This window comes from Thermobia domestica, chromosome 12 (genome assembly GCF_964235325.1).
Source record: "Thermobia domestica chromosome 12, izTheDome1.hap1.1, whole genome shotgun sequence".
Classification (NCBI taxonomy): domain Eukaryota; kingdom Metazoa; phylum Arthropoda; class Insecta; order Zygentoma; family Lepismatidae; genus Thermobia; species Thermobia domestica.
The window spans coordinates 88861564-88878954 of NC_137465.1; positions in this window are offsets into that span (position 1 = coordinate 88861564).

Here is a 17391-nt window from a genome sequence, read left to right on the forward strand (position 1 = left end):
GGTTGTAGTGTTTGTTGACTGCACAACTTTTTCAACTTTATCTTCTCCTTTGAACGCCAGAGTGCGGTTTCCTGTCATTTCATATTGAACACCACTCTGATCGGCGTTCAAAACGTTTACGGCAGCCGTGCGTTTTTCATTGATTGTGTTGCTGATGCGGGTCGCAAATTTGCCTGCTTCCGTTTTCAAAAGCTCCTGATCTTCGAAGCAGGGATTCGTCACGTGACTCGTGATTCGGTGGCTGGTAATTCCACGGGCTTTTTTAAACTGCTATACCCACCAAGACGAAGCCTCGAACGAATGAGCGAAATCAAGTTGGCTGCATTTTTCATCGCCCAGATTCGTATGTCGTCGTCGTGAATTGGATGCCCAGCCGCAGCAGATGCGTTGAAATCGGCAAACGTGTCGTCGCTTATTTGCCTCAGCTTCAATTCTCTATTGCCATCAGATGCGAATTACCTTTTCCACGCATGAATGACAGGCCAGTCTGGTGCACAAGAGTGTTTCTTACGGATAGCAGTGATTTTTCTGCATTTGCCTCGCGGTGTCCATGCACAATCGAGAACCATTTTCATCTAGTTGTCTGTGTATTTCCGAGTTTCTGAATTTTTCGGACGACCTGCTGATGTTGATGGTTCATAATCAGGGTCTTCATCTAAAATCGAACAGCTCCTTCGTGATGTATGCAAATGTGCCACTGGTGTTTCACGGTCAATCACGCGAAAGTCTGTCGAAACCAAAGTTTCTGAAATGACATTGCCTTTTCACAGCCTTCAATAATCATTTCACTAATGGCGGATGCGAAGTCAATTTCACTTGACGTTTGCTCAGCAGATTTGATCCGATTTCGCTGGATATAGTCGCTGACTTGTTCAGTTACAATTGTTAAGACGTTGGCAATATTCATTTACGGCATTTTGCACTTTGACGTAACAAATGAACTACATTTGAGTGCAAATCAAAACAAGCACCTTGTTACCTCGGCGAGAGCATACTGACAACTGTTCGCGTGTATTTACAGTCCAAAGCTATTCATGGGAGAATCGAAGTTGTTGCGCACTTTAGCGCATAGATGGCAGTACCACACAGGGACTTTATTATGCGTGCGATATGGCTTATGATGCTTTCTCACTATGCATTTCACATAGATGATTAGCTTTAGAAGGTAGCAAGCTCTGTGAGTTGAGTTCATCGTTTTGTTTTCACCTACTTAACTAATTTCAAAACAATAAAATCTTGCAAAATGTGAAAAGTGACAAATCGACATAACTCCTTCAATACATTTATGTGGAAACTTATTATTACAGATTCTTAATGAGCATCATTAGTGCTTTCGATTGATGTATGCAAAACGTTCCAACTCGATATCAATTCTCCCTTCATTCCCTTGTCAGAGGAAGAAAAAGAGCATGATCACGGAAGGAACCAAGAGTTAATTTCCACCTCGTTGAGTAATGAAGAGACATTGTTAACCCCGTGGAGCCCTGAAGATGACTTTACATATTCCAATCGGGACCCCCTCGTAGCGTCAACATCTCAGAGAACAGTCAGGGATCTAATGCTCAGTACGGACAGCGAAAAGCATGATGACGTCAACCATGACGTCGAAGCAAAATCTTCAGTGGTAGTGGATAAGGAAAATGAGGACCTTTCTTCCACTAATTCCTCTAACCAGGAAGAGGAAGTAAAGGATGCAAACAAGAGCGATTCACGGTCGGAATCAAGAGTCTTGGAAAATGGGAAAATATTTGAATATTCCGAATACGCGCCATCAATAGTATGCTTAAAAGAGATAGAAAAACCAAAATTTTCTTCACCCCTTCTTTTTCGCCAAGCAAAGTTCAAACAGAAATAGTATCAGACCTATTAATAGTTTATTATGTGCTCCTTATATCAACTCAGAACACAGTACTACCGAATGACTAGCCACCGAAGAGATGAAGAAGTATCAGGAAGTTGGACAGTATGACCCACTGAAAATAGTGTTTGTTTCTCCACCTAGTAGTGCAGGCTCGCCCACAGATAGTGGAGTCAACGGGTCTAGGTCAAAACCCCCACAATCAAGAAATTTCAAAACGCCCACACGATCGGTCATAACTCCCACACAAATGGAAAAATCTCCCGAACGCACGAACGGTCAAAACCCCCATAGCCAAAACTCAGACACGCAAGAAATGTCAAAACGCCCACACAATCGGTCATAACTCCTACACAAATGGACAAAACAGCCACACATAACAACGGCCATAATCCCCACATAAATGGACAAAACTCCTACACAAATGGTCAAAACTCCCACATGCAGAAATTGTCACAACTGCCACACAAATGGACAAAACCTCTACACAATCGGATAAATCCCCCACACTCTGAAATGATCGTGATTGCACGTCTTTGTTGCGGCTCTTTATGACGCCCACTTTAGTGTTTCAGTCATTAGAAGACAGTGCAAGAAGAATAGTTGCAACATCAGTTTAAGTGGAAAACAATGTTATTAAAAAGCACAAGGGCAAGACATGGACATGGATAGTGGTAAACGTTCTCATAAACATTACACGGCTAACTCTCCACGCCCGGAGTGGACGCAACAGATCACCTATGGTTTGGATAATTCAAATACAATTAGCGAAGTGATGCGAGCCTCGACACCGTCCAAGTGGTCTCGACGGCGTAAGCGACGTAGAAGAAGGAAGAAGCAGTATTTCATCATAGTCTCAATTCCTCAATTCTATTAGTTACATATTAAGACTTCTTATTATTATGTCATTTTATTTTCGTTCTATTATTTAAAAAAAGGGAAGAGAAGAAAAAGAGAAAGAAGTAAAGTGGGAATTAATGGCCGTTAATTATTTAAAGTGTGTGGTAAAACTCCTTATTTTATAAAGTGTTATCAGATACTGTGTTATATATGCGATGGTGCGATGCGCTACAAACAGTTTTGGTATATATACACTGCTGTTATTTAAAATAGCTGGAGCTTAAGTTGAGATTCTAACAAACATGGTCGAGTAAAATCACAGGCTGTAGTTACTGCTCCCTCTAATATACGGACTTACTCAGTATATTAGCGACATGTCATACTCCAAATATATATTAGGCGTATCTAAAATATTTCCATAAGTTCAATAACTACCTACAGGCCTTGGACCACTGATTCGGTAGGATGAATACAGGGACATTTTACTTCCTCTTTTTCCCCTCTTGCCCTCCTTTCCTCCATTGGTTTAACCCCAGTGGGGGTGCGCAACCCACTGAGGCCAGTATGACCATAGTCCATAAAGCTCGCAAATAGACACAGGCATGCTTTCCTTATAATGTACGAATTCTCTGTTAAGTGAATGTGTTCGAACACGAATGTGATTTTCTCTCCTACTATCCTTTTTGACACTATAAGAAACCATGCGTCGCTTCCGAGTGGTAAATAATAGAGCGGTACACCGCTCATGAGGTCTCTTCGTCCCAATACTCTATTTTTATTCATCCTTCATGACAGATGTGCCGTATTGGTAATGCGTTAGAAGCCCATAAATACTACAACAGCGATTTTGGTTTTCGTAGGCACGTCCTTCGTGGTCCCAATATGCCTCTTAAAACGACGCTGTTCGGCACCGTCAGTTATACCTGTAGTGAGTTTTCAAATCGAACAACCAACCAAGGGCAGAAAAAGAACTCAAAATATTGTTATGACCTACCTCACTTCAAGCGGCACTGTAAAAGTGGGCCTCCCTTCTCCAGATGGAGCCGGACTATCCGTCTGTCCACGAGTGGTCGCATCGCCGGAACCCCTCCTAGAAGTCCCGCAGCCACACATTTACCCCCCCCCCCAAGCCGGACGGCGAAAACCCCGTCATTTACACAAAAGGACGCGGAACAAACGCGGCGAAACCGTTCTGCCGTGTCGGGCGCCATCCGACACAAACCGTGACGTTACCGTGACAACCACACTCACAAGCGCCGCCAGGAATCCACACATAACTGTGATTGCTTTGGCGATAGGCTTGTAATGCGCACATTCTTCGCTCACTCAATTTCCTAACTAGACTATGGTCACTTACCAGAATAAGGGAACGTTGGTAGTTGTCCATCCGGATAGGTGATCTACTTTTAGTCACCACATCCTGTTCCCTGAACAGGACATCTGTTACTGCGATTTTCCGTCGAAAATTCTGTTCTGCAACTGCAGATAGTACATTCATGCAGACATGGATTTTTTTAATTGTTGAAATGGTATATATATCTGGTAGTGATATACATTTCCCATGGTATAACGTTTCTCATGCAATCTTGTTTTCCGCCGAGCGCTCAAGAGCTCAATCCTTAGTAGCACCCTTCTACTCTCTAGTCCATTATGGATGGCTTTCGATTTTTTTCGGGGAACTTCTGGCGGAGTTCTGCGGTCTTAAGCATAGCGTTATAAGATTGCCTATGGAACAGATTGATTATATATATATATATGCTTAAAACACCACAATGCTTAAAACACCACAAGGAAATGAATGGGTAAGGGATGGCTGAACGAATCTCATAGCAATGGGTGCAGATACAGATCATGCATGGTAACAATACTGCATTTGACTAAGTAGCCCTTTGGAAATTAACAAAGACAATGCAACTGGAATTGAGCACTGAAGGTAGAGCCTTCCTATAAAGGAAGAGCTACAGCATGTGCCGAAAGGTGAAACAAATAAATAAGCGACGGAATAATCCTTTGGTAAAGTTTTAGACCGCCTGTTTCCTTTCCAGTCACTTCCTGTGCTGTCTCTCTCTCTCTACAGTCGCTAATACTGCCTACTGATAGGATTGCTTATTTGCTACCTTTATAATTGTCATTATACATACTTTGTTTCATGTGTAATATATAAATTTATAAAATATTAATAGAATATTAAGGCCACTGTTATGTAATCACTTAGCTGACAATTAGTTGTAGTACAGATATATATATATATATATATATATATATATATATATATATATATATATATATATATATATACAGTGGCGGATCCAGGATATGATCAAGGGAGGGGCTAAACCATAATTTGCCGTTTTATCCAGTGTAAAGCAGAATTGAAGCCCATTTTATCCAGTGTAAACCTGAGCGTCAAAGGGGGGGGGGCTATGGCCCCGTAGCCCCCCCTTAGATCCGCCCTTGTATATATATATATATATATATATTGTGCACTAGTAAGAGGCAATAGACCATTATGATGGAGAGTATTCTCCAATAATTCTGGAGTATTATTTTAAACCAGAAACTACACATAGAATAATTTAAAATAGAATAATGTAAAAAGTTTATAGGACATATTCCTAAATATTTTTCTATTTTCCTAGCAGCATGTATGTTCAATAAAACCTTGAATAACTTTATCCCAGACTATCACATTTCATTAAAGCGAGTATTTAGGGAAAAAAATCAAATCATTGAACACCCCTAAGAATCAGAAATCGTAGGAATATTCGGTATAGAATAAGAAACCTCCTAGTTGGTAAGTGTTTCGTAGGGAAATAGCTCAACATTGCAGAGAAGGACCACTCACAACTTAAGAGGAAGAGCGATCTACGCTGAGCAACCGACACCGTGAAGGAGAAGCGATAGTAGCCTGGAACATATGCTTAAGTATAATGTATCATTTCTTTTTCTTTGTTTGTTCTTTTTGGTTAAAGTAAGTGGTAAAAAGTTCTTTAACATACTTCATATAGAGTAAAAATAGCAGAATCCTTCGATTGCAAAGAAGAAAGTGTATTGGCAAGATTACATTTGGATAGTTGATCATCACCCTATTATTGTGTTCCATCTTGATTAAAGAGCGTCTAGCAAGCAAATTTCAGAGTAATTGGAAACTGATTATAAAATTATTTGGAATTTGTATTATAAAATAAACTACTATGGAAAATTCTGGTAGATGTTAGCATATGTTTTCCTAAGTTGGCAATTTGAGATGCAAATTACGCGAATAAACAAAATAAGCAATGTCTTAATTGGCAATCCAAATCGTAAAAAGAAGGAAGAATACAGAATAGTTTATTGTTGTGTTCTCCTACTCCCTATTAGGAATGACTAGACTAACCTCATAAGAATAACGAAGAGTTTTAAATCCCAGAACAATAGCAACTTATATGAAGTTAAAAGGTAACGCTTATCTAAAGGATGAAGATTCTCTCTCCTTCCCGCGGTCGGTCGCTGACTAAGCTACAGTGAATATATCACCTGCTGTATACCGTTCCTCTTGGCCCATTGCCAGTTACAGCCCAGTCTATGTACCTGAAGGAAAATGCTAAAGACACTGACAGTGAAAGAAAAGTGCCGCCACCATACCAAGTATCCAGCCACCAGGACTCATTTTGCATCCAGTCATGGACAGTCAAAGGACTCCTTCAATCCAGAAAAACAACATGTGTCTGTGGCGATTAACGCTATAGCTATATAAACAGCTTCTTCCTCAATCAAGCACCTTGAATCGACATATCAGTATCAATTACTCAACCACGTCGTGGTGTCCCTAACTAGTTTAGCCCACTTCTACAACGTGGTTCCGCCCATGTGTGGAAGAGTTTCAGCTTAACCCTGATGCCGAAAACTATATTACCGCTGTTGAATAGAGACTTAAAACCTGAGAAGTCTAAGCCTATCTTAAGAAAATTCAAAGTTAAGCAGCAGTGCCACGGCTCAAACAGACAAAGCATGTTACTCATCGCCCATGTACTACTATGAGCAAAATAAATGACGCATCTCTTTATTTTGAAGTTTTTTGAAAATATCTCCGATTTCTTTATATGTTCGAAATTTCGGAAGGTTTCCCCAGCAGGACAGGTTAATAACAAACCCGTTTTTAATATTTGTGTTAGATATTAGCTTAAAATAAAGAAATTAGAAGCAAAAAACATTAAATCGACAGAAATCTCGAGAATTACCAACTCTGCTAAAGTGGGAAATTTTCAAGAACGCGAGGGAATTCTGCAGTTCAACACGAAGCAGCGACATCTATGTCATTGAGAGAAACGTGGATTAGATATACAAACGAAAATTTTAACGAAATATTTCTAATATGTCTTGTTATATGCATTATCAGCGAACTCCAAATATATGAATCTATGCTAAGTATTAACGTATAGATAGAGCAAATGGTGGAAATTGCCTGTGGAAAAGAACAAATTGTTAGCACAATCATAATGAAAAATCGTCTTTACTGTAGAACAGGTTCAGTTCACGTAAGAAAGCAAATAGCTCAGTTAATTGAAACAACGAGTCTGTATGCCGAAGGTAGTGGGTTCGGTCCTCATGGAAGTGCTGTCGTCATTTTTATCACTATGTTATTTTATTTATTTTTTATTTGGGAAAGAATCAAATTGTAACATATGTGTAAAACTCATGACGATACCAAAAAAAGACAAAATATCGTTGTCGCATTTGCATTTGTCTCTCTAATTTTTGTTTGGAAACAGTTTCGTAATTATTTCCCCTGTGCTCACTGCTCACTACATGCTCACTGATGCATAACGAATGTTTTTCAGTAAATATTAATTCTAACTTGGAGAATTTTATAAAGTTTCACAATGTTTCTCACTAGATAGTCTTCTATCTACGTGTTTGGATATTTTGATAACAGATTTCCCTATTAAATGTTTAATTTTCCCTATAAATATTTGTCTTAAATTGAAATTGTTTTGAATTTACTACATAAGGAAAGTTGCCCGAAGGAGAACTCAAGTAATTGATATTCTATGTAAAAGCAACCTATTGTAGAATGATGATGCTTCTTACCTTCAGCACATAATCTTAACGTTAGAGAGTCAGACAGAGAAAAATCCTGTTTTTTCCTCCATTATGACTACTCATCTTAAAGCTCTACATGTAATGATTCTTGTCACATAATTTCGGCTCTCCCAAAACATTCATATTTATTATTATTATTATTATTATTATTATTATTATTATTATTATTATTATTATTATTATTATTATTATTATGCCTGAATATGCCACCCTTACGTAATGTAGTAACTTTAGATATCTTAGTTTAAAGTGCTTTCTTTAGTAATAATTCGAGCAACCACGTCAAAATTTAAAATGTATGAGGGGACGACGTTTTATTTCCCCCCTCTCTTTTCAGCACTCTCCAACAGAAAGTATATAATTTCTGAGAAGCAGGGCTGAGAAAATGAATAAGAAATATATTTACAGCATCCTTTCCTCCTTCGTGAATGGAATATCACGTAGCATTTTTTATTCTACCGAAGACGACCCTAGGCCGTTATGGTTAGGTAACAAAAGAAATACCTAATGTATTTATAGCGCCCCTTGACTGTAATATTACCTCTTCTTTATTTGTTCGAGGCTGCCCTACACAACCAAGGGTGACAAAAAAAAAAAAGAATAGGAAAAGTGTCTACAGATTACAAAGCACTTTATATTTTGTCAGAAACAAGGCAGTATACTCACAGCATTGCTTTCGTTAACAAGTGTTTCACCCTTGAGTCGCTTATAAAATTAGGCAGAATAAACTTTTGCCGATCATTGTTCTAGAGGGATTTGTCCAGGATGGTTCGGTGTCGGGCTAATAACGATGAGTATGTTTATTTACATCACCGTTAAAGAAATAGCAAACTTTCTTAAAGGAACTTACTTAGGAAACATCAGATCTTCCTTCTACATAGCCAGAGCACACTCTGAAAAATTGCATCTGGCGATCTGAGTGAAAGTTCTATGGGACTATTAGAAAAATATATATATTCCCGTTTCCACGCTGATGGTAGAATTTCTGAAATAGTTATTGAATTACGTTCGAAGCATGGGGCGTAAATAGCACCCCTGCAACCCTGTGACGTGGGGACCGCGCAAGTCGCAAGGCCAAAAAATATACAGAAAGTACGCAGGGGAGGACCAGGCCAAATTTTCACACGGGCAAAGTGACTTTTTGGCACCCTCCCCCTAGTACTAGCCTATATTTTACATTTTATCATAGTGTTTTTAATATTTTAAACCCATTTTTCAAAAAGAAATTCATTACCTATGAAAATTTCACAAAGAATATGGCCCGCTATAAACAATATGAACTCCGCCCCCCTTTGCTTGGTCTAGTGGTTAGCACGCCTGCCTTCTGTGGTGCCGGGTCCAATTCCCGGATTACTGTTGAACGATAAAAGTGGTTCGAATTCCACTATAATTAGTATCCACATCTCCCCTGGCCATTAAGACAGAACCGTGGAACGCTAAACTCAAGCAAACAAACAAACAATACTTACTTCCCCGCCACTCTTTATTCTACATGCCCTCTCTCCATTTTTCGATACAGCCCCCTTAATACTATGAAACTCTCTTCTTCCATGGTGAAATGAAAAAAGATCATGTAATTGCCACTACTTTACAAGAATATAACCAAAAACGTCAGTAGAAAACACATTATAAAATTTACTTTTTGAGGCTCGTTTTGGCGCCCCTCTTTCTCTGGCGTCTCGGGCAGTCGCTCGGCCCTTGGTCCATCTCTGAAAGAACGGACGCATAACTAAGGACTGCGGAGGAGAGGTTAAGCTTCATGTTATGCCACTGGTTTGACGTGTTTGAAATGTTCAGTAAGTGATCGGTTAGTGAAATAATTTCGACGGCTACCTTCTCACACACTCGGGCTACACCTTTCTAATGAGAGCTTTCGTATTGCTACAGCTCTGCGCTTAGGTGCTAATATTTGTGAGCCTCACTTTTGTCCTGCTTGCAACGCATATGTTGATAATAAAGGATTACATGGCCTTTCATGTAAAAAAGTGCGGGAAGACAATCTCGACATCATATTGTAAACGACATTATTTGTAGAGCCCTCGTTTCAGCGGGAGTTCCTTCAATAAAAGAACCAAATGGTTGTTGCCGCTCTGATGGTAAAAGGCCTGATGGCATGACCTTGGTACCGTGGAAAAATGGAAAAGCACTAGTCTGGGATTTCACATGTTCCGATACGTTTGCTCCTTCCAACTTACCCCATTCTTCAATTCAGGCAGGTCTCGTCGCCGCTCACAGAGAATCAGACAAAAAACTAAAATACTCAAACCTATTGGACAAATATTGGTTTGTAACAGTAGCAATAGAAACCAGTGGGTCTTGGGGTCACGAAGGATTTAATTTAATTAATGAAGTTGGTCATCGAATAGCAATCAAAACTGGTTACCCCCGAGCTACTGCATTCCTTTGCATTCCTTTTCCAACGTATCAGCATCGCCATCCAGCGCGGGAATGTGTCATCGATCTTAGGCACATTACCTCCTGGTAAAGAGCTGGACGAGATTTTTCTTCTATAACACACAATAAGACGGAAGGAGACATATCCGAGGAGGCTGACAACCACTTTGACTATGTTCATGAAGAATGTTTTGAATCCAGTTTGGATAAATATACATTGTTGGAAGTCATGGCTAATACCCGGAACTGTATTAGATCGAATAGACTACAACATAGAACAAGTCCAAGTGCAGGTACAAGAAGGACTTCAGCAGCTGCAGAAAGCAGAGAAACATCAGAAAAGAAGTCGGAAAATGATGTGTGTTCTAGGAGTGGCAGCTTTTACAATCTTCTTGATGGTGCTGTTGATTGTGGTGAAATCTTAAAATGTTTTTATTTTACTAATTGTGCTTTGAACAAGACTGAAGAATAATTAATGATTTCGACGGTTACTGATGTTTAAAGTTTAGCTAAGACAAAGTTACCTACCCAAATACATTTGATATCGCGATGCCAAAATTTGATTTTTCCTCACATAAAAAAGATAAAAACAATAGTAATAAAAACCCTTACTCATACTGGGCTCGAACTAAAAACCTAATTCGTACAGACTAGTTGCTCTGACCAACTGAGTTTCGATTTCTTGCGCGAAAGAAGTCTGTTATATTACGAGGCATGCTTTTCATTATCAAAACTGTTCGAAGTAATACGAACACGGCTTAAGAACAGAGACGTAACTGAATTACCACCCGATTGACCTTGAGGGCAAATCACCAAAAGGTAGCTATAAACGTAAGTTCAGCATACATTTCTGTGGAGTTCTGTTCTGTATTCCTATCTGCCAATCATGCTTGGTCCAAAGGAGTAATATTTTACAAACCTAACACTTTGATAGAGCACAATGGCAGAGAAAGGGAAGGAATTTTTGCCCTTGTGAACGTGGGATACCACCATGAGCAATAAAACTCTCGCGTCTCCTTGAAGTGATATTTCATCGAAAACAACTCGTTTTCCTTTATATATCCGAAGTTTTTGAGGGTTTCAAAATGAGGAAACGTTACTGACAAACAAGGGTGCATTTAGGGGTGGGTCCAGGGGGTCCGGACTCCCTCTGAAATCCCAACTTTTCTGTAAATTTAGCCTAATTTTTGGGGGTTATCTTTTAAGATTTTATTATAATTTATCCTAATATTGAAGTCGGACCCCTCCCGAAATAAATTACTGCATACGTGTCTGCTGACAATTTTCAATATATTCGTTAAATAGTTGCCTAAGAAGAGATTGTATCATGAGAGACGTCCTAGAGGGTATGGTGGCGGGAAAGAGAGGAAGGGGGCGAAGGAAACTACAGATGATGGATGATATTAAAACAGAAAGATCATACGTGAAGACGAAAAGGTTAGCGGAGGACCGTGGAGCATGGAAGCTTCTCAGCTGCGGCAAGTGACCTCCCAATAAAGGCAGAATACCTATGATGATGGTGACGTTAAATAGTAAAGTAATATAACTAAATTAGGAGCAAAAAGCTTCATCACGGGCTAACTTTTGTCCACTGCCAATATCGTAAGAAGGGATATTAATAGCAAAAACTGTTAGTCAATGCTGAACCTTGGAACGTCACCCCGAACAACAAGCCTATTATTGAGAAATACATATGAAACATGTTATCAAAACTTATCCAGCTTTTATCTGGCATAAAATTGTTATATACACCAAAATTCACTCTCCTAAAATGTGTATCTAAACATTGCTCTACGTATGAAGCTATGAAGCAATGAAAATTTTTTTATCGAAATATGTGAGCAGGAAACTCCAACAGCCAGCCATTTTATTTAAATCGTAATAAACCTTGTAACCGTGCATTAACGTGAAGACAAAGCTTGGTCCATTGGTAAAGTGTTGGAAAAAGGAAAACTCAATGTTCGTAGATTCGAATCTATTCACTCATCACAACATTTTATTCTTATGTGTAACGACGAAATAAGAAAAAATGTATAACCGTTAAGACAAAACTTCAACCAAGTTTGAAGAGAACAATACTAAAATAGTAACACAATGACGTCAACTAAGAATTATTTCGTGTAGCGTTTGGACGAAATTACAGCTGTCAACAATTGCAGAAGTAAAAACAGGCTGATAGGTGAAATGCAGTTTAGACTTCTGAATGCATTTACTTCCTGAAAACTTCCGTCTCGTCATTGGTATGCCGTAAGTCATGGTAAAACCTTTCAATTGGAAGTGAAATGACAAAAAACTAAAACAGTTTTAAATCAATAAATGTCTATGTGTAAAAGTAGGTGTCTCTTATCTGTAGTTCTGAGTTCCTTTTACTTTGAAGTGACAAATGAAAGAAGAAAGTATGGTGTTCAAAAAAAATCAAATTTGATATTTCAACGAATTTACACGTATTAATTTATAGCTTCTAACGCCGAAAAAGTTATTTTTCGATACACGTCTATCTGTTCGTCCATCCGCTCGCTACACTTTTCTGTGCACTCGCCTAGAGGCCATACCGTTCAACTTATCTGCACCAGATTTTAGTTTAAGATTTTCATAGTATTTCCTAGTTTTTTTTTATTTCCCTCCTACTCCCAAAACAAGGGCAGTTTCCTGTACGATGAAAATAGAAAAACATATATTTTCTCATAACTGGCTCTAATGGTCTTGTTTTCTTTCCTTGTTTTATAAATCAATATTTAATTAGCAACCCTATTTTGTGGTATAAGGCATTTATCTGAGAAAAATCTACAAGGGGTAGTTTATACTAAGGAGTGAGTTTTTTCTCAGTGATTTTCTCAAAATGGACTCAAGTGTTTTCGTTCATATTTTATAAATATTTCATTAATAACTTAACACTATGGCATAACTCGTTTGTCCTAAAAAACTGCGAGGGGTAGTTTTTTTGGTGGAATGTGTTGTCTGAGCGATTTGCTCAAAAACGACTCAAAAGAGTTTATTCATTTTGCAAAAATAAATATTTCGTTAATAACCGAACATTATGGCAAAACTCGTTTGTCCTGAAAAAAAAAATATGCGAGGTGTAGTTTACTCTTGGGGATTTTTCCTCCACGGTTTTCTCAAAAATGAGTCAGAAATAAATATTTCATTAAAAACCTAATAATATGGAATAACTCGCTTACCCTGAAAGAATCCTTAAGAGATAGCTTATTCGGGGAGTTATTTTTCCCTCACGATTTTCTCAAAAATTACTCCAGCAATTTTATTGATAATTCATAAATAAGTATTTTAGTATAAGCCATTTCTATGAAAAACAATTACAACGGATAGTTTATTTTTGGGGTCAAGGTTTTTTCCCGACTATTTTCTCGAATGACAGGCGATTTTGTTCAAATTTCGCAAATAAATATTTCATTAATAACCAAAAGTATATCTTAACTCATTGTTCGAAACAATTCACAAGAGGTAGGTTACTCCTGACGTGTTCTTTTTGAACGACTTTCTCAAAAATGACTCATTTGAATTTTTTCATATTTCATAAACAATGATTGCATTAATTGGTATATTACATGTCTAATGAAAATGTGCTCAAAGTATGAGTTAGTTTTGTAGTGTGGATTTTCTTCAATCGAAGTTTTTTATTCGATAATCTGACATTCGATGTATTTGAATAATACGATAATTTTATTCGTATTATCCAAATACACACTTCAGTAACAACTGCGGCCTAACACAGTTAAGAAATTGAATTTAAAAAGTTTAGTGCGGTGGCCCTGTAACTGAGTATTTTTTGATAAACTCCCTAGCTTTTTGTGGTAAACTCAGGCGTTTCTTTTTCGAGCGACAAAAGAGAGAAAAAATATAATGATTGTGAAAATAATATATCAAATTCAGATTTCAACGGATTTACATGTTTCATGGCATCTACATACCGAAAATGGAACTTTTCGACACCCGTCCTTCTGGTTCGTCCGTTCGGTACACTTTTCTATGCACTTGCCTAGAGGCCATACCGTTCAACGTATCTACAGCAAATTTTAAACTTAGGGTTTACATAGTATTCCTACAGGAGATTTACCAATTTTTTTCCTACCACCTAAAATAAGTGTGGTTTACCAACAGCCGAAAATCGAAAAAAGCAATTTTTCAAAAATGGTTTTAACAATTTTGTTTATTTTTCATTAATCAATATTTAATTAACAACCCTATATTGCGGTATCAGATATTTCTCTTAGAAAAATTTCCGAGGGGTAGTTTATTCTTGGAGGTGACTTTTTCTCGACGATTTTCTCAGAAAACACTCTGGCAAATTTTGTACACACTTTATAAATAAATATTTAACCTTACAACATGGTATAAGTCAATTGACCTGAAAAATATATTAGTAGTTTATTCTTGGAGTTGAATTTATTCCCAGTGAGTTTCTCAAACACGACCAGTTGGCAACCCTGTATCTCGACAACGAAGCTAAATTCGAAAACTACAAGAGGACCATTTGTCTTCTTTTGATGTCACGAATCATCTCCTAAAGTTTGTGGGCATCTTTCAGGTTCACCCTTAATGAAGCTTCTTTTCGAAAAGCTAACTATTAACTTTAGGCATTGTTTATCTTTTTTAAATCACAAATGCCGTTATTAATTTTAAGGCAGAGAGCTATTCTGAGAGAATAGATCTTGAAAAATAATTTTAAAACTTAGACTTTTGTTTTCGAGACATTCCAGACAAGACGAGACATTTTACAAGCTATCTCGTGTCCAAAACATTTGTCTCGTCTTATCTTGGATGTCACAAAGCGCGTCTCGTCTTTCTCGAGACATGTTTTATCTCGTGCGCATTCGTTAACACTTGGAAAGGATTATCTTTGTACTCAAAGCATTGTTTTTATAATGATTGCATATTTATGATAATTGCTGTCAACATAAATTACAGTCCTTTCAGTTGAATTAATTTTTATTATTATTATTGAAATTAAAATTAAATGCAATATCTAGTTTAACGTTGCACGATTATGCACCTACGCTAAGGGAGAATGATGACGAATGAAATGGTGAAATGAAAAAGTGGGAGGAAAATGGAAAATCCCAAGAAAACCCATACCCATACACACGGTATTTGTCCACCTCAAATTTCACTTGGTGCGAAGTGGAATCGATGTACGGACCCCAAGCACCAAAGGTGAATGCTTTATTATTATTATTATTATTATTATTATTAGTATTATTATTATTATTATTATTATTATTATTATTGTTATTGTTAATAATAATAATAATAATTCAAGCGAGCTTAACGAGTTGAGTTGATTTTGAGTTTAACGTCCTGTTCAGCAGCGAGGCTATATGAGACGTGAACCGACTGATTAACGTGGAATCCAAACCACATGAGTTCCTGCCGGGAATCGAACCCGGATCTCCCACGCCAAAGTTGCGTACGCTAACCGCTTAGCCACCGAGGAGCTCCGGGCTTAACGAGCTTAACGAGTTTAAACCGTCCGACTCAACCAACGTTTGGGTGCCTGTTCGTTCGTCTGCTCCATGACAACTTCTCCCAAAAGACATTTCATTTTATTAGTAAGTGCCATCTTTTAGCTTTGCGAAGTAACTATTGCTTCGAATTTGAATCTGCAAAATATAAGAGGTTAAAGTAACCAAATGGTGCAAGTTTCCACTCATGTATACAAAACAATTTTGCAATATCAACTACGTGAATCTTGTCCCATAAAAAAGCCGAAACCCCTACACCGAAGAGCCCTCCGAGATTTAATCATTGTCCACACGGACTGAAATTGTCGTTTGAAGCCAAGACTTTAATATGAAGCCAATAATTTCTTTGAAATAGACGAAAAATTGGAAAGTTATAAGCATTTTCATATTTTTGCCTTTTCCCATAAGGGAGCGGTAGCCCCCTATACTGAAGAACCATTCCTTCCCCCGAGATTTGATCAGTGTCCACTCGGACTGAAATTGTCATTTGGAACCAACACTTTAATAAAACTAACTCTATGGCCTATGGAACCCGGAGGTTCAATGCCGCGTTCACAAAAGCTGTCCACTGACTTCTATCCTTAGCTAACTGCATTCAGCTTCTACTTTGTATTCCAATCTCTGTGAGATACCAACACCTTAATACGAAGCAAAATATTTCTTTAAAATAGACGAAAAATTCGAAAGTTATAAACATGTTAATATTTTTGCCTTTTCTCATAAGGGGACCGTATTAGCCTACACTGAAGAGCCCTACGAAATTTAATCATCGACAACTTGGACTGAAATTCTCATTTGAAACGAAAACTTTAATATGAAGCCAAAAATTAAATTTTTACATCAATTTAAACTGACTGGGTTCCGGTTCACCCCACTATTGTTTAGTTTAGTTAAGTGGTAATTTGTGACAGCTTCACATCATCAAAAGAATCTTTCACTTCCCCGCCCCCCCCCCAGAATTTCGTGCTGGATCCGCCACTGGAATCAATAGACCCTTTCCTATTCTTTTTGTCACCCTTGATTGTGTAGGGGCTCCCTCGTACAAATAAAGAAGTGGTAATATTACAATCAAGGGGCGCTATATATTAGGTATTTCTTTAGTTACCTACCCCTAACAGCACAGGGCCATTTTTGATAGAATAAAAAATGTTACGTGATATTCCAATCATGAAAGGGGAGAGGATGCTGTAAATATATCTTATTCATTTTGTCCGCCCTGCTTATCAGAAATTACTTTCTGTTGGAAGAGTACTGAAATGAGAGGGGCAAAATAAAACGTCGTACCCCCTCCTACATGGGTGCTCAAACAATTACTAAAGAAAGCATTTTAAACTAAAATATTTAAGATTTAAACTAAGAAACTAAGATATCCTTACATTATGTAAGGATGGCATATTTAGGATTATTATTATTATTATTATTATTATTATTATTATTATTATTATTATTATTATTATTATTATTATTATTATTATTATTGAATGTTTTTGGAGCACCGAAATTTTGTGAGACGAACAATGGTATGTAGAGGTTAAAGATGGTCATAGCGGAGGAAAAACCAGGATTTTTCTCTGTCTGACTCTCTAACGTAAAGATTATGTGCTGAAAGTAAGAAGCATCATCATTCTACAATAGGTTGCTTTTACGTAGAATATCAATTACTTGAGTTTTCCTCCTTCGGGCTACTTACTTTATGTAGTAAATTCAAAACAATTTCAATTCAATACAAATACATTG